This window comes from Dama dama, chromosome 3 (assembly GCF_033118175.1).
Source record: "Dama dama isolate Ldn47 chromosome 3, ASM3311817v1, whole genome shotgun sequence".
Classification (NCBI taxonomy): Eukaryota; Metazoa; Chordata; class Mammalia; order Artiodactyla; family Cervidae; genus Dama; species Dama dama.
Window position 1 is genome coordinate 11,410,428 of NC_083683.1, and position 22,248 is coordinate 11,432,675.

Consider the following 22,248-nt stretch of genomic DNA (forward strand, 5'->3'; position numbering starts at 1 on the left):
AATTATGAAGAGATTCAAAAGGTGTGAAATACATGAGGAGCATCAAAGGGTCTGAAAATTAGGAGGAGCATGAAGAAGTGTTTAGTAACATGAAGAGCCTGAAAAGGTACGAAAAATATGGAGAGCTTTAAAAGGTGTCAAAAATATGAGGAGTATGAAACGGTTTGAAAAATAGGAGGAGCTTGAAACGGTGTTCAAAAACATGAAGAGCATGAAAAGATGTGAAAAATATGAAGAGATTCAAAAGCTATGAAATACATGTGGAGCATAAAACGGTCTCAAAAATAGGAGGAGCATGAAGCGGTGTTCGAAAACATGAAGAGCCTGACAAGGTGTGAAAAATATAAAGAGCTTCAAAAGGTGTGAAATACATGAGGAGCATGAAACGGTCTGAAAAATAGGAGGAGCATGAAGTGGTGTGGAAAAAGCTGAAGAGCCTGAAAAGTTGTGAAAAATATGAAGAGCTTCAAAAGGTGTCAAAATTATGAGGAGCATGAAACGGTCTGAAAAATAGGAGGAGCATGAAGTGGTGTTGAAAAACATGAAGAGCCTGAAAAGGTGTGAAAAATATGAAGAGCTTCAAAAGGTGTGAAATACATGAGAGGAATGAAACTGTCTGAAAAATAGGAGGAGCATGAAGCGGTTGTGAAAAACATGAAGAGCCTGAAAAGTTGTGAAAAATATAAAGAGCTTCTAAAGGTGTCAAAAATATGAGGACAATGAAACGCTCTGGAAAATAGGAGTAGCATGAAGTGGTGTTGAAAAAGATGAAGAGCCTGAAAAGGTGTGAAAAATTTGAAGAGCTTCAAAAGGTGTCAAGTATATGAGGAGCATGAAACGGTCTGAAAAATAGGAGGAGCATGAAGTGGAGTTGAAAAACATGAAGAGCCTGAAATGATGTGGAATATATGAAGAGGTTCAAAAGGTGTGAAAAATATGAGGAGGTTCAAAAAGGGTCAAAAATATGAGGAGCATGAAACGGTCTGAAAAATACGAGGAGCATGAAAAGGTGTTCAAAAACATGAAGAGCCTGAAAAGGTGTGAAAAATATGAAGAGCTTCAAAAGGTGTTAAATACATGAATAGCATGAAACGGTCTGAAAAATAGGAGGAGCAAGAAGCGGTGTTCAAAAACATGAAGAGCCTGAAAAGGTGTGAAAAATATGAAGAGGTTCAAAATGTGTCAAAAATATGATGAGCATGAAACGGTCTGAAAAAAAGGAGGAGCATGAAACGGTGTTCAAAAACATGAAGAACCTGAAAAGGTGTAAAAATTATGAAGAGTTTCTAAAGGTGTCAAAAATATGAGGAGCATGAAACGGTCTGAAAAATAGGAAGACCATGAAACGGTGTTCAAAAACATGAAGAGCCTGAAAGGTGGGAAAATTATGAAGAGATTCAAAAGGTGTGAAATACATGAGGAGCATCAAAGGGTCTGAAAATTAGGAGGAGCATGAAGAAGTGTTTAGTAACATGAAGAGCCTGAAAAGGTATGAAAAATATGGAGAGCTTCAAAAGGTGTCAAAAATATGAGGAGTATGAAACGGTTTGAAAAATAGGAGGAGCTTGAAACGGTGTTCAAAAACATGAAGAGCATGAAAAGGTGTGAAAAATATGAAGAGATTCAAAAGCTGTGAAATACATGTGGAGCATAAAACGGTCTCAAAAATAGGAGGAGCATGAAGCGGTGTTCAAAATCATGAAGAGCCTGACAAGGTGTGAAAAATATAAAGAGCTTCAAAAGGTGTGAAATACATGAGGAGCATGAAACGGTCTGAAAAATAGGAGGAGCATGAAGTGGTGTTCAAAAACATGAAGAGCCTGAAAAATTGTGAAAAATATGAAGAGCTTCAAAAAGTGTCAAAAATATGAGGAGAATGAAAAGTTTTGAAAAATAGGAAGAGCATGAAGCAGTGTTTAAAAACATGAAGATCATGAAAAGGTGTGAAAAATATTAAGATCTTCAAAAGGTGACAAAAATATGTGGAGCATGAAACGGTCTGAAAAATAGGAGGAGAATGAAATGGTTTTGAAAAAGATGAAGATCCTGAAATTGTTTGAAATATGTGAAGAGCTTCAAAAGGTGTCAAATATATGATGAGCATGAAACAGTCTGAAAAATAGGAAGAGCATGAAGTGGTGTTGAAAAACATGAAGAACCTGAAAACTTGTGAAAAATACGAAGAGCTTCAAAAGGTGTCAAAAATATGAGGAGCAAGAAACGGTCTGAAAAATAGGAGGAGCATGAAGCGGTGGTCAAATACATGAAGAGCATGAAAAGGTGTGAAAAATATGAAGAGCTTCAAAAGGTGTCATATATATGAAAAGCATGAAACGACTGAAAAATAGGAGGAGCATAAAGCGGTCATCAAAAACAGAAAGAGCCTGAGAAGGTGTTAAAAATATGAAGAGCTTCAAAATGTGTCAAAAATATGAGGAGCATGAAACCGTGTGAAAAATAGGATGAGCATGAAATGGTTTTGAAGAAGATGAAGAGCATGAAATGGTGTGAAAAATATGAAGAGCTTCAAAAGGTGTCAAAAATATGAGAAGCATGAAACGGTCTGAAAAATAGGATGAGCATGAAATGGTTTTGAAGAAGATGAAGAGCATGAAATGATGTGAAAAATATGAAGAGCTTCAAAAGGTGTCAAAAATATGAGAAGCATGAAATGAGTGAAAAAAAGGAGGAGCATGAAGCAGTGTTGAAAAACATGAAGAGCATGAAAAGGTGTGAAAAATATGAAGAGCTTCAAAAGGTGTCACATAAATGAGGAGAATGTAACGGTCTGAAAAATAGGAGGAGCATGAAGCGGTGTTTAAAAACATGAAGATCCTGCAAAGGTGTGTAAAATATGAAGAGCTTCAAAAGGTGTCAAAAATATGAGGAGCATGAAACAGTCTGAAAAATAGCATGAGATTGATACGGTTTTGAAAAAGATGAAGAGCATGAAAAGGTGTGAAAAATATGAAGAGCTTCAAAACGTGCCAAAAATATGAGGAGCATGAAACGGTCTGAAAAAGTGGAGGAGCATGAAGCGGTGTTGAAAAACATGAAAAGCCAGACAAGGTGTGAAATATATGAAGAGCTTCAAAAGGTGCCAAAAATATGAGGAATCTGAAACGGTGTGAAAAATAGGAGGTGCATGAAGCAGTGTTCAAAAATATGAAGAGCCTGAAAAATTGTGAAAAATAGGAAGAGCTTCAAAAAGTGTCAAAAATATTAGGAGAATGAAAAGCTCTGAAAAATAGGAAGAGCATGAAGCGGTGTTTAAAAACATGAAGATCCTGAAAAGGTGTGAAAAATATGAAGAGCTTCAAAATTTGTCAAAAATATGAGGAGCATGACACAGTCTGAAAATTAGGATGAGAATGAAACAGTTTTGAAAAAGATGAAGAGCAAGAAAACGTGTGAAAATTATGAAGAGGTTCCAAAGTTAACAAAAATATGAGAAGCATGAAAAGGTATGAAAATAGAAGCAGCATGAAGCGGTGTTGAAAAACATTAAATCCTGAAAAGGTGTGAAATATATGAAGAGCTTCAAAAGGTGTCAAAAATATGAGGAGCATGAAACGGTCTGAAAAATAGGAGGAGCCTGAAGCTTTGATGAGAAATATGAAGAACCTGAAACGGTGTGAAAAATATGAAGAGCTTCAAAAGGTGCCAAAAATATGAGGAATCTGAAACGGTGTGAAAAATAGGAGGTGCATGAAGCAGTGTTCAAAAATATGAAGAGCCTGAAAAATTGTGAAAAATAGGAAGAGCTTCAAAAAGTGTCAAAAATATTAGGAGAATGAAAAGCTCTGAAAAATAGGAAGAGCATGAAGCGGTGTTTAAAAACATGAAGATCCTGAAAAGGTGTGAAAAATATGAAGAGCTTCAAAATTTGTCAAAAATATGAGGAGCATGACACAGTCTGAAAATTAGGATGAGAATGAAACTGTTTTCAAAAAGATGAAGAGCAAGAAAACGTGTGAAAATTATGAAGAGGTTCCAAAGTTATCAAAAATATGAGAAGCATGAAATGACTGAAAAATAGGAGGAGCACAAAGCGGTGTTGAAAAACATGAAGAGCCTGAAAAGGTGTGAAAAATATGAAGAGCTTCAAAAGTTGTCAAAAATATGAGGAGCAAGAAACAGTCTGAAAATTAGGATGAGAATGAAACTGTTTTGAAAAAGATGAAGAGCATGAAAAGGTGTGAAAAATACGAAGAGCTTCAAAAGGTGTCAAAAATATGAGGAGCATGAAACGGTCTGAAAAATTGGAGGAGCATGAAGCGGTGGTCAAATACATGAAGAGCATGAAAAGGGGTGAAAAATATGAAGAACTTCAAAAGGTGTCAAAAATATGAGAAGCATGAAATGACTGAAAAATAGGAGGAGCATGAAGCGGTGCTGAAAAACATGAAGAGCCTGAAAAGGTGTGAAAAATATGAAGAGCTTCAAAAGGTGTCAAAAATATGAGGAGCATGAAACAGTCTGAAAAATAGGAGGAGCAAGAAGCAGTGTTTAAAAACATGAAGATCCTGAAAAGCTTTGAAAAATATGAAGAGCTTCAGACGGTGTCAAAAATATGAGGCGCATGAAAAGGTCGGAAAAATAGGAGGAGCATGAAGCGGTGGTTAAAAGATGAAGACCTTAAAAGGTGTAAATAATATGAAGAGATTCAAAAGTTGTCAAAAATATAAGGAGCATGAAACATTCTGAAAAATAGGATGAGAATGAAACGGTTCTGAAAAACAGGAAGAGCATAAAAAGGTGTGAAAAATATGAAGAGCTTCAAAAGTTGTCAAAAATATGAGGAGCATGAAACAGTCTGAAAAATAGGAGGAGCATGAAACTGTGTTCAAAAACATGAAGAGCCTGAAAAGGTGTGAAAAATATGAAGAACTTCAAAAGGTGTCAAAACTATGATTAGCATGAAACAGTCTGAAAAATAGGATGAGCACGAAATTGTTTTGAAGAATATGAAGAGCATGAAAAGGTGTGAAAAATATGAAGAGCTTCAAAAGGTGTCAAAAATATGAGAAGCATGAAATGAGTGAAAAAAAGGAGGAGCATGAAGCGGTGTTGAAAAACATGAAGAGCATGAAAAGGTGTGAAAAATATGAAGAGCTTCAAAAGGTGTGAAATACATGAGGAGCATGAAACGGTCTGAAAAATATGAGGAGCATGAAGCGTTGTTCAAAAACATGAAGAGCCTCAAAACTTGTCAAAAATATGAGGACCATGAAACGGTCTGAAAAATAGGAGGAACATGAACTGGTGTTGAAAAAGATGAAGAGCCTGAAAAGGTGTGAAATATATGAAGAGCTTCAAAAAATGTCAAAAATATGAGGAGCAAGTAACGGTCTGAAAAATAGGAGGAGCATGAAGCTGTGTTCAAAAACATGAAGAGCCTGAAAAGTTGTGGAAAATATGAAGAGCTTCAAAAGCTGTCAAATATATGAGGAGCATGAAACGGTCTGAAAATTAGGAGGAGCATGAAACGGTCTAAAAAATAGGAGGAGCATGAAGCTGTGTTCAAAAACATGAAGAGCCTGAAAATGTGTGAAAAATATGAAGAGCTTCAAAATGTGAGAAAAATATGAGGAGAATGAAACGGTCTGAAAAATAGAGGAGCGTGAGGCAGTTTTTAAAAACATGAAGAGCCTTAAAATGTGTGAAAAATATGAAGAGCTTCAAAAGCTGTCAAAAAAATGAGGAGGATGAAACGGTCTGAAAATTAGGAGGAGCATGAAGTGGTGTTGAAAAACATGAAGAGCCTGAAAAGGTGTGAAAAATATGAAGAGCTTCAAAAAATGTCAAAAATATGAGGAGCATCAAACAGTCTGAAAAATAAGTTGAGCATGAAATGGTTTTGAAAAATAAGTTGAGCATGAAATGGTTTTGAAGAAGATGAAGAGCATGAGAAGGTGTGAAAAATATGAAGTGCTTCAAAAGGTGTCAAAAATATGTGGAGCATGAAACGGTCTGAAAAATAGGAGGAGAAAGAAACGGTTGTGAAAAAGATGAAGATCCTGAAATTGTTTGAAATATATGAAGAGCTTTAAAAGGTGTCAAATATATGAGGAGCATGAAACGGTCTGAAAAATAGGAGGCGCATGAAATGGTGTTCAAAAACATGAAGAGCCTGAAAAGCTGTGAAAAATATGAAGAGCTTCAAAACGTGTCAAAATTATGAGAAGCATGAAACAGTCTGAAAAATATGAGGTGCAAGAAGCGGTGTTTAAAAACATGAAGAGCCTGAAAAGGTGTGAAAAATATGAAGAGCTTCAAAAGGTGTCAAAGATATGAGGAGCATGAAACAGTCTGAAAAATAAGATGAGCATGAAACGGTTTTGAAAAAGATGAAGAGCATGAAAAGTTGTGAAAAATATGAAGAGCTTCAAAAGTTGTCAAAAATATGAGGAGCATGAAACAGTCTGAAAAATAGGAGGAGCATGAAACGGTATTCAAAAACATGAAGAGCATGAAAAGGTGTGAAAAATATGAAGAGCTTCAAAAGGTGTCAAAAATATGAGGAGCATGAAACAGTCTGAAATATAGGATGAGCATGAAATGGTTTTGAAGAATATGAAGAGCATGAAAAGGTGTGAAAAATATGAAGAGTTTCAAAAGGTGTCAAAAATATGAGGAGCATGAAACAGTCTGAAATATAGGATGAGCATGAAATGGTTTTGAAGAATATGAAGAGCATGAAAAGGTGTGAAAAATATGAAGAGTTTCAAAAGGTGTCAAAAATATGAGGAGCATGAAATAGTCTGAAAAATAGGAGGAGCATGAAACGGTTTTGAAAAAGATGAAGAGCATGAAAAGGTGTGAAAAATATGAAGAGCTTCAAAAGTTGTCAAAAATATGAGGAGCATGAAACAGTCTGAAAAATAGGAGGAGCATGAAACGGTATTCAAAAACATGAAGAGCATGAAAAGGTGTGAAAAATATGAAGAGCTTCAAAAGGTGTCAAAAATATGAGGAGCATGAAACAGTCTGAAATATAGGATGAGCATGAAATGGTTTTGAAGAATATGAAGAGCATGAAAAGGTGTGAAAAATATGAAGAGTTTCAAAAGGTGTCAAAAATATGAGGAGCATGAAACAGTCTGAAAAATAGGAGGAGCATGAAACGGTTTTGAAAAAGATGAAGAGCATGAAAAGGTGTGAAAAATATGAAGAGCTTCAAAAGTTGTCAAAAATATGAGGAGCATGAAACAGTCTGAAAAATAGGAGGAGCATGAAACGGTATTCAAAAACATGAAGAGCATGAAAAGGTGTGAAAAATATGAAGAGCTTCAAAAGGTGTCAAAAATATGAGGAGCATGAAACAGTCTGAAATATAGGATGAGCATGAAATGGTTTTGAAGAATATGAAGAGCATGAAAAGGTGTGAAAAATATGAAGAGTTTCAAAAGGTGTCAAAAATATGAGGAGCATGAAACAGTCTGAAAAATAGGAGGAGCATGAAACGGTTTTGAAAAAGATGAAGAGCATGAAAAGGTGTGAAAAATATGAAGAGCTTCAAAAGTTGTCAAAAATATGAGGAGCATGAAACAGTCTGAAAAATAGGAGGAGCATGAAACGGTATTCAAAAACATGAAGAGCATGAAAAGGTGTGAAAAATATGAAGAGCTTCAAAAGGTGTCAAAAATATGAGGAGCATGAAACAGTCTGAAATATAGGATGAGCATGAAATGGTTTTGAAGAATATGAAGAGCATGAAAAGGTGTGAAAAATATGAAGAGTTTCAAAAGGTGTCAAAAATATGAGAAGCATGAAATGAGTGAAAAAAAGGAGGAGCATGAAGAGGTGTTGAAAAACATGAAGATCCTAAAAAGGTGTGAAAAATATGAAGAGCTTCAAAAGGTGTCAAAAATATGAGGAGCATGAAACAGTCTGAAAAATAGGATGAGCATGATACGGTTTTGAAAAAGATGAAGAGCATGAAAAGGTGTAAAAAATATGAAGAGCTTCAAAAGGTGTCAAAAATATGAGCATGAAACGGTCAGAAAAATAGGAGGAGCATGAAGTGGTGTTGAAAAACATGAAGAGCCTGACAAGGTGTGAAATATATGAAGCGCTTCAAAAGGTGTCAAAATTATGAATAGCCTGAAAAGGTCTGAAAAATATGAGGTGCATGAAGCGGTGTTCAAAAACATGAAGAGCCTGAAAAAGTGTGAAAAATATGTAGAGCTTTAAAAGGTGTCAAAGATATTAGAAGCATGAAACAGTCTGAAAAATAAGATGAGCATGAAACGGTTTTGAAAAAGATAAAGAGCATGAAAAGGTGTGAAAAATATGAAGAGCTTCAAAAGGTGTCAAAAATATGAGGAGCATGAAACGGTCTGAAAAATAGGATGAGCATGAAATGGTTTTGAAGAAGATGAAGAGCATGAAAAGGTGTGAAAAATATGAAGAGCTTCAAAAGGTGTCAAAAATATGAGAAGCATGAAATGAGTGAAAAAAAGGAGGAGCATGAAGCAGTGTTGAAAAACAGGAAGAGCATGAAAAGGTGTGAAAAATATGAAGAGCTTCAAAAGGTGTCACATAAATGAGGAGAATGTAACGGTCTGAAAAATAGGAGGAGCATGAAGCGGTGTTTAAAAACATGAAGATCCTGCAAAGGTGTGTAAAATATGAAGGGCTTCAAAAGGTGTCAAAAATATGAGGAGCATGAAACAGTCTGAAAAATAGGAGGAGAATGAAGTGGTGTTGAAAAAGATGAAGAGCCTGAAATGGTGTGAAAAATATGAAGAGCTTGAAAAGGTGTCAAAAATATGAGCAGCATGAAACTGTATGTAAATTAGAAGGAGCTGGAAGTGGTGTTGAAATACATGAAGAGCCTCAAAAGGTGTGAAATACATGAAGAGCTTCAAAAGGTGTCAAAATTATGAGGAGCATGAAACAGTGTTCAAAAAGATGAAAAGCCTGAAAAACTGTGAAGAATATAAATAGCTTCAAAAGGTGTGAAACAGATGAGGAGCATGAAATGGTCTGAAAAATAGGAGGAGCACGAAGCGGTGTTGAAAATCATGAACAGCCTGAAAAGGTGTGAAATATATGAAGGGCTTCAAACGGTGTCAAAAATATGAGGAGCATAAAACAGTGTTCAAAAACATGAAAAGCCTGAAAAACTGTGAAGAATATAAAGAGCTTAAAAAGGTATGAAACAGATGAGGAGCATGAAACGGTGATGAAAAACATGAAGAGCATGAAAAGGTGTGAATATAGGAAGAGATTCAAAAGGTGTCAAAAATATGAGGAGCACGACACTGTCCGAAAAATTGTAGGAGAATGAAACGGTCTGAAAAATAGGAGGAGCATGAAATGGTGTTCAAAAACATGAAGAGCCTGAAAAGGTGTGAAATATATGAAGAACTTAAAAAGGTGTCAAAAATATGAGGAGCATGAAACAGTCAAAAAATAGGAGGAGCATGAGACGGTGTTGAAAAAATGAAGACCATAAAGAGGTGTGAAAAATATGAAGAGCTTCAAAAAGTGTCAAAATTATGAGGAGCATGAAACGGTCTGAAAAATAGGAGGAGCATGAAGCGGTCTTGAAAAACATGAAGAGCCTGAAAAGGTGTGAAATATATGAAGACCATCAAAAGGTGTCAAAAATATGAGGAGCATGAAATGGTGTTAAAAACATGAAAAGCCTGAAAAGTTGAGATAAATATATAGAGCTTTAAAAGGTGTGAAAAATATGAGGAGCAATAAACGGTCTAAAAAATAGGAGGAGCATGAAGTGGTGCTGAAAAACCTGAGGAGCTTGAAAAGGTGTGAAATATTTGAAGAGCTTCAAAATGTGTCAAAAATATGAGGAGCATGAATCGGTCTGAAATATAGGAGGAGCATGAAGCGGTGTTCAAAAACATGAAGAGCTTGAAAAGGTGTGAAAAATATGAAGAGCTCCAAAAGGTGTCAATAATATGAGGAGCAAGAAATGGTCTGAAAAAGAGGAGGAGCATGAAGCGGTATTGAAAAACATGAACAGCCTGAAAAGGTGTGAAATATTTGAAGAGCTTCAAAATGTGTCAAAAATATGAGGAGCATGAATCGGTCTGAAATATAGGAGGAGCATGAAGCGGTGTTCAAAAACATGAAGAGCCTGAAAAGGTGTGATATATATGAAGAGCTTCAATAAGTGTGAAAAATATTAGTAGCATGAAAGGTCTGAAAAATAGGAGGAGCATGAAGCAGGGTTGAAAAACATGAAGAGGCTGAAAAGGTGTGAAAAATATGAAGAGCTTCAAAAGATGTGAAATACATGAGGAGTATGAAACGGTAGAAAAAATACGAGGAGCCTGAAGCTATGTTCAAAAACATGAAGAGCCTGAAAAGGTGTGAAAAATATGAAGAGCTTCAAAAGGAGTCAAAAATATGAGCAGCATGAAACGGTCTGAAAAATAGAAGGAGCTGGAAGTGGTGTTGAAACACATGAAGAGCCTTAAAGGTGTGAAAAATATGAAGAGCTTCAAAATGTGTCAAAAATATGAGGAGCATGAAACGGTCTGAAAAATACGAGGAGCATGAAGCGGTGGTTAAAAACATGAAGAGCCTGAAAAGGGGTGAAAAACATGAAGAGCTTCTAAATGAGTTAAAAATATGAGAAGCATGAAACAACTGAAAAATAGGAGAAGCATGAAGCGGTGTTGAAAAACATGAAGAGCCTGAAAAGGTTTGAAATATATGAAGAGCTTCAATGGTGTCAAAACTAGGAGGAGCATGAAACAGTCTGAAAAATAGGAGAAGCATGAAGCGGTGTTGAAAAACATGAATAGCCTAAAAAGAAGTGAAAAATATGAAGAGCTTCAAAAGGTGTCAAAAATATGAGGAGCATGAAACGGTATGAAAAATAGGAGGAGCATGAAACGGTGTTCAAAAACCTGAAGAGCCTGAAAAGGTGTGAAAAATATGAAGAGCTTCAAAAGGTGTCAAAAATATGAGAAGCATGAAACGAATGAAAAATAGGAGGAGCATGAAGAGGTGCTGAAAAACATTAAGAGCCTGAAAAGGTGTGAAATATATGAAGAGTTTCAAAAGGTGTCATAAATATGAGGAGCATGAAACGGTCTGAAAAATAGGAGGAGCATGAAGCGGTGTTTAAAAACATGAAGTGCCTGAAAAGGTGTGAAAAATATGAAGAGCTTCAAAAGATCTCAAAAATATGAGGAGCATGAAACGGTCTGAAAAATAGGAGGAGCATGAAGCGGTCCTCAAAAACATGAAGAGCCTGAAAAGTTGTGAAAAATATGAAGAGCTTCAAAAGGTGTCAAAAATATGAGGTGCATTAAACAGTGTGAAAAATAGGAGGAGTATGAAACGGTGTTGAAAAACATGAAAAGCATGAAAAAGTGTGAAAAATATGAAGAATTTCAAAGGGTGTCAAAAATATGAGAAGCATGAAGTGGTCTGAAAAATAGGAGAAGCATGAAGCGGTGTTGCAAAATATGAATAGCGTGAAAAGCTGTGAAATATATGAAGAGCTTCAAAAGGTGTCAAAAATATGAGGAGCATGAAACGGTGTGAAATATAGGAGAAGCATGAAGCGGTGTTGAAAAACATGCAGAGCAGGAAAAGGTGTGAAAAATATGAAGAGCTTCAAAAGGTGTCAAGAATATGAGGAGCATGAAACGGTCTGAAAAATAGGAGGAACATGAAGCTGTGTTCAAAAACATAAAAAGCCTGAAAAGATGTGAAAAATATGAAGAGCTTCAAAAGGTGGCAAAAATATGAGGAGCATGAAACGTTCTTAAAAATAGGAGGTGCATGAAGCGGTGTTGAAAATCATGAAGAGCCTGAAAAGGTGTGAAAAATATGAAAAGCTTCAAAAGGTGTCAAAAATGAGATGAGCATGAAACGGTCTGAAAAATAGGAGGAGCATGAAGCGGTAGTGAAAATCATGAAGAGCCTGAAAAGGTGTGAAAAATATGAAGAGCTTCAAAAGGTGTGAAATACATGAGGAGGATTAAACGGTCAGAAAAATAGGAGGAGCATGAAGCGTTGTTGAAAAACATGAACAGCCTGAAAAGGTGTGAAAAATATGAAGAGCTTCTAAAGGTGTCAAAAATATGAGGAGCAAGAAATGGTCTTAAAAATATGAGGAACATAAAGTGGTGTTGAAAAACATGAAGAGCCTGAAAAGGTGTGAAATATATGAAGAGCTTCTAAAGGTGTCAAAAATATGAGGAGCATGAAACGGTCTTAAAAATAGGAGGACGATGAAGCGGTGTTCAAAAACTTGAAGAGGATGAAAAGGTGTGAAAAATATGAAGAGCTTTAAAAGGTGTCAAAAATATGAGGAGCATGAAACGGTCTTAAAAATAGGATGAGGATGAAGCGGTGTTCAAAAACTTGAAGAGGATGAAATGGTGTAAAAAATATGAAGAGCTTCTAAAGGTGTCAAAAATATGAGGAGCATGAAACGGTCTTAAAAATAAGAGGAGGATGAGGCGGTGTTGAAAAACTTGAAGAGGATGAAAAGGTGTGAAAAATTTGAAGAGCTTTAAAAGGTGTCCAAAATATGAGGAGCATGAAACGGTCTGAAAAATAGGAGGATTATGAAACGGTGTTCAAAAACATGAAGAGCCTGAAAAGGTGTGAAAAATATGAAGAGTCTCAAAACGTGTCAAAAATATGAGGAGTATGAAACGGTATGATAAATAGCAGGAGCATGAACCGGTGTTGAAAAACATGAAGAGTCTGAAATCGTGTGAAAAATATGAAGAGCTTCAAAAATGTGAAAAATATGAAGAGCTTCAAAAGATGTGAATAATATGCAAAGCTTCAAAAGATGTCAAAAATGAGATGAGCATGAAACGGTCTGAAAAAAAGGAGGAGAATGAAGCGGTGTTGAAAAACATCAAGAGCCTGAAAAGGTGTGAAAAATATGAAGAGCTTCAAAAGGTGTGAAATCGATGAGGAGCATTAAATGGTCTAAAAAATAGGAGGAGCATGAAGTGGTGTTCAAAAACATGAAGAGCATGAAAAGCTGAGAAAAATATGAAGAGCTTCAAAAGGTGTCAAAAATATGAGGAGCATGAAACGGTCTGAAAAATAGGAGGAGCATGAAACGGTGATCAACCACATGAAGAGCCTGAAAAGTTGTGAAAAACATGAAGAGATTCAAAAGCTGTGAAATACATGAGGAGCATGAAACGGGCTGAAAAATAGGAGAAGCATGAAGTGGTGTGGAAAAACATCAAGAGCCTGAAAAGTTGTGAAAGATATGAAGAGCTTCAAAAGGTGTGAAAAATATGAGGAGCAAGAAATGGTCTGAAAAATAGGAGGATTATGAAACGTTGTTCAAAAACAAGAAGAGCCTGAAAAGGTGTGAAAAATAGTAAAAGCCTCAAAAAGTGTCAAAAATATGAGGAGCATGAAACGGTCTGAAAAATTGCAGGAGCATGAAGTGGTGTTGAAAAACCTGAAGAGTCTGAAAACGTCTGAAAATAAGAAGAGCTTCAAAAATATGAGAAATATGAAGAGCTTCAAAAGGTATCAAAATGAGATGAGCATGAACCGGTCTGAAAAATAGGAGGAGCATGAAGTGGGGTTGAAAAAATGAAAAGCCTGAAAAGGTGTGAAATATATGAAGTGCTTCAAAGGTGTCAAAAATATGAGGAAAATGAAAAGGTCTGAAAAATAGGAGGAGCATGAAGTGGTGTTGAAAAACATGAAGAGCCTGAAAACGTGTGAAAAATATGAAGGCCTTCAAAAAGTGTGAAAAATATGAAGAGTTTCAAAAGGTGTGAAAAAAGAGATGAGCATGAAACGGAGTGAAAAACAGGAGGAGAATGAAGCAGTGTTGAAAATCATCAAGAGCATGAAAAGGTGTCAAAAATATGAAGAGTTTCAAAAGGTGTCAAAAAGGGATGAGCATGAAAAGGTCTGAAAAATAGGAGGAGCAAGAAGTGGTGTTGAAAAAAATGAGAAGCCTGAAAAGGTGTGAAATATATAAAGAGCTTCAAAAGGTGTGAAATACATGAGAAGCATGAAACTCTCTGAAAAATAGAAGGAGCATGAAGAGTTGTTGTAAAACATGAAGAGCCTGAAAAGGTTGAAAAATATGAAGAGCTTCAAAAGGTGCCCAAAATATGAGGAGCATGAAACGGTCTGAAAAATAGGAGGAGCATGAAGCGGTGTTGAAAAACATGAAGAGCCTGAAAAGGTGTGAAAAATATGAAGAGCTTCAAAAGGTGTTCAAAATATGAGGAGCATGAAACGGTCTGAAAAGTAGGAGGAGCATGAAGCGGTGTTTAAAAACATGAAGAGCCTGAAAAGCTGTGAGAAATATGAAGAGCTTCAAAAGGTGTCAAAAATATGAGGAGCATGAAACGGTCTGAAAAATAGGAGGAGCTGGAAGTGGTGTTGAAACACATGAAGAGCATGAAAGGTGTGAAAAATATGAAGAGCTTCAAAATGTGTCAAAAATATGAGGAGCATGAAACGGTCTGAAAAATACGAGGAGCATGAAGCGGTGGTTAAAAACATGAAGAGCCTGAAAAGGGGTGAAAAACATGAAGAGCTTCTAGATGAGTAAAAAATATGAGAAGCATGAAACGACTGAAAAATAGGAGGAGCATGAAGCGGTGTTGAAAAACATGAAGAGCCTGAAAATTTTGAAATATAGAAACAGCTTCAATGGTGTCAAAACTAGGAGGAGCATGAAACAGTCTGAAAAATAGGAGAAGCATGAAGCGGTGTTGAAAAACATGAATAGCCTAAAAAGAAGTGAAAAATATGAAGAGCTTCAAAAGGTGTCAAAAATATGAGGAGCATGAAACGGTATGAAAAATAGGAGGAGCATGAAACGGTGTTCAAAAACCTGAAGAGCCTGAAAAGGTGTGAAAAATATGAAGAGCTTCAAAAGGTGTCAAAAATATGAGAAGCATGAAACGAATGAAAAATAGGAGGAGCATGAAGAGGTGCTGAAAAACATTAAGAGCCTGAAAAGGTGTGAAATATATGAAGAGTTTCAAAAGGTGTCATAAATATCAGGAGCATGAAATGTTCTGAAAAATAGGAGGAGCATGAAGTGGTGTTTAAAAACATGAAGTGCCTGAAAAGGTGTGAAAAATATGAAGAGCTTCAAAAGATCTCAAAAATATGAGGAGCATGAAACGGTCTGAAAAATAGGAGGAGCATGAAGCGGTCCTCAAAATCATGAAGAGCCTGAAAAGTTGTGAAAAATATGAAGAGCTTCAAAAGGTGTCAAAAATATGAGGTGCATTAAACAGTGTGAAAAATAGGAGGAGTATGAAACGGTGTTGAAAAACATGAAAAGCATGAAAAAGTGTGAAAAATATGAACAATTTCAAAGGGTGTCAAAAATATGAGAAGCATGAAGCGGTCTGAAAAATAGGAGAAGCATGAAGCGGTGTTGCAAAATATGAATAGCGTGAAAAGCTGTGAAATATATGAAGAGCTTCAAAAGGTGTCAAAAATATGAGGAGCATGAAACGGTGTGAAATATAGGAGAAGCATGAAGCGGTGTTGAAAAACATGCAGAGCAGGAAAAGGTGTGAAAAATATGAAGAGCTTCAAAAGGTGTCAAGAATATGAGGAGCATGAAACGGTCTGAAAAATAGGAGGAACATGAAGCTGTGTTCAAAAACATGAAAAGCCTGAAAAGATGTGAAAAATATGAAGAGCTTCAAAAGGTGTCAAAAATATGAGGAGCATGAAACGTTCTGAAAAATAGGAGGTGCATGAATCGGTGTTGAAAATCATGAAGAGCCTGAAAAGGTGTGAAAAATATGAAAAGCTTCAAAAGGTGTCAAAAATATGAGGAGCATGAAACGGTCTTAAAAATAAGAGGAGGATGAGGCGGTGTTGAAAAATTTGAAGAGGATGAAAAGGTGTGAAAAATATGAAGAGCTTTAAAAGGTGTCCAAAATATGAGGAGCATGAAACGGTCTGAAAAATAGGAGGATTATGAAACGGTGTTCAAAAACATGAAGAGCCTGAAAAGGTGTGAAAAATATGAAGAGTCTCAAAACGTGTCAAAAATATGAGGAGTATGAAACGGTATGATAAATAGCAGGAGCATGAACCGGTGTTGAAAAACATGAAGAGTCTGAAATCGTGTGAAAAATATGAAGAGCTTCAAAAATGTGAAAAATATGAAGAGCTTCAAAAGATGTGAATAATATGCAAAGCTTCAAAAGATGTCAAAAATGAGATGAGCATGAAACGGTCTGAAAAAAAGGAGGAGAATGAAGCGGTGTTGAAAAACATCAAGAGCCTGAAAAGGTGTGAAAAATATGAAGAGCTTCAAAAGGTGTGAAATAGATGAGGAGCATTAAATGGTCTAAAAAATAGGAGGAGCATGAAGTGGTGTTCAAAAACATGAAGAGCATGAAAAGCTGAGAAAAATATGAAGAGCTTCAAAAGGTGTCAAAAATATGAGGAGCATGAAACAGTCTGAAAAATAGGAGGAGCATGAAACGGTGTTCAAAAACCTGAAGAGCCTGAAAAGGTGTGAAAAATATGAAGAGCTTCAAAAGGTGTCAAAAATATGAGAAGCATGAAGTGGTCTGAAAAATAGGAGGAGCATGAAGAGGTGCTGAAAAACATTAAGAGCCTGAAAAGGTGTGAAATATATGAAGAGTTTCAAAAGGTGTCATAAATATGAGGAGCATGAAACGGTCTGAAAAATAGGAGGAGCATGAAGCGGTGTTTAAAAACATGAAGTGCCTGAAAAGGTGTGAAAAATATGAAGAGCTTCAAAAGATCTCAAAAATTTGAGGAGCATGAAACGGTCTGAAAAATAGGAGGAGCATGAAGCGGTCCTCAAAAACATGAAGAGCCTGAAAAGTTGTGAAAAATATGAAGAGCTTCAAAAGGTGTCAAAAATATGAGGTGCATTAAACAGTGTGAAAAATAGGAGGAGTATGAAACGGTGTTGAAAAACATGAAAAGCATGAAAAAGTGTGAAAAATATGAAGAATTTCAAAGGGTGTCAAAAATATGAGAAGCATGAAGTGGTCTGAAAAATAGGAGAAGCATGAAGCGGTGTTGCAAAATATGAATAGCGTGAAAAGCTGTGAAATATATGAAGAGCTTCAAAAGGTGTCAAAAATATGAGGAGCATGAAACGGTGTGAAATATAGGAGAAGCATGAAGCGGTGTTGAAAAACATGCAGAGCAGGAAAAGGTGTGAAAAATATGAAGAGCTTCAAAAGGTGTCAAGAATATGAGGAGCATGAAACGGTCTGAAAAATAGGAGGAACATGAAGCTGTGTTCAAAAACATAAAAAGCCTGAAAAGATGTGAAAAATATGAAGAGCTTCAAAAGGTGGCAAAAATATGAGGAGCATGAAACGTTCTTAAAAATAGGAGGTGCATGAAGCGGTGTTGAAAATCATGAAGAGCCTGAAAAGGTGTGAAAAATATGAAAAGCTTCAAAAGGTGTCAAAAATGAGATGAGCATGAAACGGTCTGAAAAATAGGAGGAGCATGAAGCGGTAGTGAAAATCATGAAGAGCCTGAAAAGGTGTGAAAAATATGAAGAGCTTCAAAAGGTGTGAAATACATGAGGAGGATTAAACGGTCAGAAAAATAGGAGGAGCATGAAGCGTTGTTGAAAAACATGAACAGCCTGAAAAGGTGTGAAAAATATGAAGAGCTTCTAAAGGTGTCAAAAATATGAGGAGCAAGAAATGGTCTTAAAAATATGAGGAACATAAAGTGGTGTTGAAAAACATGAAGAGCCTGAAAAGGTGTGAAATATATGAAGAGCTTCTAAAGGTGTCAAAAATATGAGGAGCATGAAACGGTCTTAAAAATAGGAGGACGATGAAGCGGTGTTCAAAAACTTGAAGAGGATGAAAAGGTGTGAAAAATATGAAGAGCTTTAAAAGGTGTCAAAAATATGAGGAGCATGAAACGGTCTTAAAAATAGGATGAGGATGAAGCGGTGTTCAAAAACTTGAAGAGGATGAAATGGTGTGAAAAATATGAAGAGCTTCTAAAGGTGTCAAAAATATGAGGAGCATGAAACGGTCTTAAAAATAAGAGGAGGATGAGGCGGTGTTGAAAAACTTGAAGAGGATGAAAAGGTGTGAAAAATTTGAAGAGCTTTAAAAGGTGTCCAAAATATGAGGAGCATGAAACGGTCTGAAAAATAGGAGGATTATGAAACGGTGTTCAAAAACATGAAGAGCCTGAAAAGGTGTGAAAAATATGAAGAGTCTCAAAACGTGTCAAAAATATGAGGAGTATGAAACGGTATGATAAATAGCAGGAGCATGAACCGGTGTTGAAAAACATGAAGAGTCTGAAATCGTGTGAAAAATATGAAGAGCTTCAAAAATGTGAAAAATATGAAGAGCTTCAAAAGATGTGAATAATATGCAAAGCTTCAAAAGATGTCAAAAATGAGATGAGCATGAAACGGTCTGAAAAAAAGGAGGAGAATGAAGCGGTGTTGAAAAACATCAAGAGCCTGAAAAGGTGTGAAAAATATGAAGAGCTTCAAAAGGTGTGAAATCGATGAGGAGCATTAAATGGTCTAAAAAATAGGAGGAGCATGAAGTGGTGTTCAAAAACATGAAGAGCATGAAAAGCTGAGAAAAATATGAAGAGCTTCAAAAGGTGTCAAAAATATGAGGAGCATGAAACGGTCTGAAAAATAGGAGGAGCATGAAACGGTGATCAACCACATGAAGAGCCTGAAAAGTTGTGAAAAACATGAAGAGATTCAAAAGCTGTGAAATACATGAGGAGCATGAAACGGGCTGAAAAATAGGAGAAGCATGAAGTGGTGTGGAAAAACATCAAGAGCCTGAAAAGTTGTGAAAGATATGAAGAGCTTCAAAAGGTGTGAAAAATATGAGGAGCAAGAAATGGTCTGAAAAATAGGAGGATTATGAAACGTTGTTCAAAAACAAGAAGAGCCTGAAAAGGTGTGAAAAATAGTAAAAGCCTCAAAAAGTGTCAAAAATATGAGGAGCATGAAACGGTCTGAAAAATTGCAGGAGCATGAAGTGGTGTTGAAAAACCTGAAGAGTCTGAAAACGTCTGAAAATAAGAAGAGCTTCAAAAATATGAGAAATATGAAGAGCTTCAAAAGGTATCAAAATGAGATGAGCATGAACCGGTCTGAAAAATAGGAGGAGCATGAAGTGGGGTTGAAAAAATGAAAAGCCTGAAAAGGTGTGAAATATATGAAGTGCTTCAAAGGTGTCAAAAATATGAGGAAAATGAAAAGGTCTGAAAAATAGGAGGAGCATGAAGTGGTGTTGAAAAACATGAAGAGCCTGAAAACGTGTGAAAAATATGAAGGCCTTCAAAAAGTGTGAAAAATATGAAGAGTTTCAAAAGGTGTGAAAAAAGAGATGAGCATGAAACGGAGTGAAAAACAGGAGGAGAATGAAGCAGTGTTGAAAATCATCAAGAGCATGAAAAGGTGTCAAAAATATGAAGAGTTTCAAAAGGTGTCAAAAAGGGATGAGCATGAAAAGGTCTGAAAAATAGGAGGAGCAAGAAGTGGTGTTGAAAAAAATGAGAAGCCTGAAAAGGTGTGAAATATATAAAGAGCTTCAAAAGGTGTGAAATACATGAGAAGCATGAAACTCTCTGAAAAATAGAAGGAGCATGAAGAGTTGTTGTAAAACATGAAGAGCCTGAAAAGGTTGAAAAATATGAAGAGCTTCAAAAGGTGCCCAAAATATGAGGAGCATGAAACGGTCTGAAAAATAGGAGGAGCATGAAGCGGTGTTGAAAAACATGAAGAGCCTGAAAAGGTGTGAAAAATATGAAGAGCTTCAAAAGGTGTTCAAAATATGAGGAGCATGAAACGGTCTGAAAAGTAGGAGGAGCATGAAGCGGTGTTTAAAAACATGAAGAGCCTGAAAAGCTGTGAGAAATATGAAGAGCTTCAAAAGGTGTCAAAAATATGAGGAGCATGAAACGGTCTGAAAAATAGGAGGAGCTGGAAGTGGTGTTGAAACACATGAAGAGCATGAAAGGTGTGAAAAATATGAAGAGCTTCAAAATGTGTCAAAAATATGAGGAGCATGAAACGGTCTGAAAAATACGAGGAGCATGAAGCGGTGGTTAAAAACATGAAGAGCCTGAAAAGGGGTGAAAAACATGAAGAGCTTCTAGATGAGTAAAAAATATGAGAAGCATGAAACGACTGAAAAATAGGAGGAGCATGAAGCGGTGTTGAAAAACATGAAGAGCCTGAAAATTTTGAAATATATGAACAGCTTCAATGGTGTCAAAACTAGGAGGAGCATGAAACAGTCTGAAAAATAGGAGAAGCATGAAGCGGTGTTGAAAAACATGAATAGCCTAAAAAGAAGTGAAAAATATGAAGAGCTTCAAAAGGTGTCAAAAATATGAGGAGCATGAAACGGTATGAAAAATAGGAGGAGCATGAAACGGTGTTCAAAAACCTGAAGAGCCTGAAAAGGTGTGAAAAATATGAAGAGCTTCAAAAGGTGTCAAAAATATGAGAAGCATGAAACGAATGAAAAATAGGAGGAGCATGAAGAGGTGCTGAAAAACATTAAGAGCCTGAAAAGGTGTGAAATATATGAAGAGTTTCAAAAGGTGTCATAAATATCAGGAGCATGAAATGTTCTGAAAAATAGGAGGAGCATGAAGTGGTGTTTAAAAACATGAAGTGCCTGAAAAGGTGTGAAAAATATGAAGAGCTTCAAAAGATCTCAAAAATATGAGGAGCATGAAACGGTCTGAAAAATAGGAGGAGCATGAAGCGGTCCTCAAAATCATGAAGAGCCTGAAAAGTTGTGAAAAATATGAAGAGCTTCAAAAGGTGTCAAAAATATGAGGTGCATTAAACAGTGTGAAAAATAGGAGGAGTATGAAACGGTGTTGAAAAACATGAAAAGCATGAAAAAGTGTGAAAAATATGAAGAATTTCAAAGGGTGTCAAAAATATGAGAAGCATGAAGCGGTCTGAAAAATAGGAGAAGCATGAAGCGGTGTTGCAAAATATGAATAGCGTGAAAAGCTGTGAAATATATGAAGAGCTTCAAAAGGTGTCAAAAATATGAGGAGCATGAAACGGTGTGAAATATAGGAGAAGCATGAAGCGGTGTTGAAAAACATGCAGAGCAGGAAAAGGTGTGAAAAATATGAAGAGCTTCAAAAGGTGTCAAGAATATGAGGAGCATGAAACGGTCTGAAAAATAGGAGGAACATGAAGCTGTGTTCAAAAACATGAAAAGCCTGAAAAGATGTGAAAAATATGAAGAGCTTCAAAAGGTGTCAAAAATATGAGGAGCATGAAACGTTCTGAAAAATAGGAGGTGCATGAATCGGTGTTGAAAATCATGAAGAGCCTGAAAAGGTGTGAAAAATATGAAAAGCTTCAAAAGGTGTCAAAAATATGAGGAGCATGAAACGGTCTTAAAAATAAGAGGAGGATGAGGCGGTGTTGAAAAATTTGAAGAGGATGAAAAGGTGTGAAAAATATGAAGAGCTTTAAAAGGTGTCCAAAATATGAGGAGCATGAAACGGTCTGAAAAATAGGAGGATTATGAAACGGTGTTCAAAAACATGAAGAGCCTGAAAAGGTGTGAAAAATATGAAGAGTCTCAAAACGTGTCAAAAATATGAGGAGTATGAAACGGTATGATAAATAGCAGGAGCATGAACCGGTGTTGAAAAACATGAAGAGTCTGAAATCGTGTGAAAAATATGAAGAGCTTCAAAAATGTGAAAAATATGAAGAGCTTCAAAAGATGTGAATAATATGCAAAGCTTCAAAAGATGTCAAAAATGAGATGAGCATGAAACGGTCTGAAAAAAAGGAGGAGAATGAAGCGGTGTTGAAAAACATCAAGAGCCTGAAAAGGTGTGAAAAATATGAAGAGCTTCAAAAGGTGTGAAATAGATGAGGAGCATTAAATGGTCTAAAAAATAGGAGGAGCATGAAGTGGTGTTCAAAAACATGAAGAGCATGAAAAGCTGAGAAAAATATGAAGAGCTTCAAAAGGTGTCAAAAATATGAGGAGCATGAAACAGTCTGAAAAATAGGAGGAGCATGAAACGGTGATTAACCACATGAAGAGCCTGAAAAGTTGTGAAAAACATGAAGAGATTCAAAACCTGTGAAATACATGAGGAGCATGAAACGGGCTGAAAAATAGGAGAAGCATGAAGTGGTGTGGAAAAACATCAAGAGCCTGAAAAGTTGTGAAAGATATGAAGAGCTTCAAAAGGTGTGAAAAATATGAGGAGCAAGAAATGGTCTGAAAAATAGGAGGATTA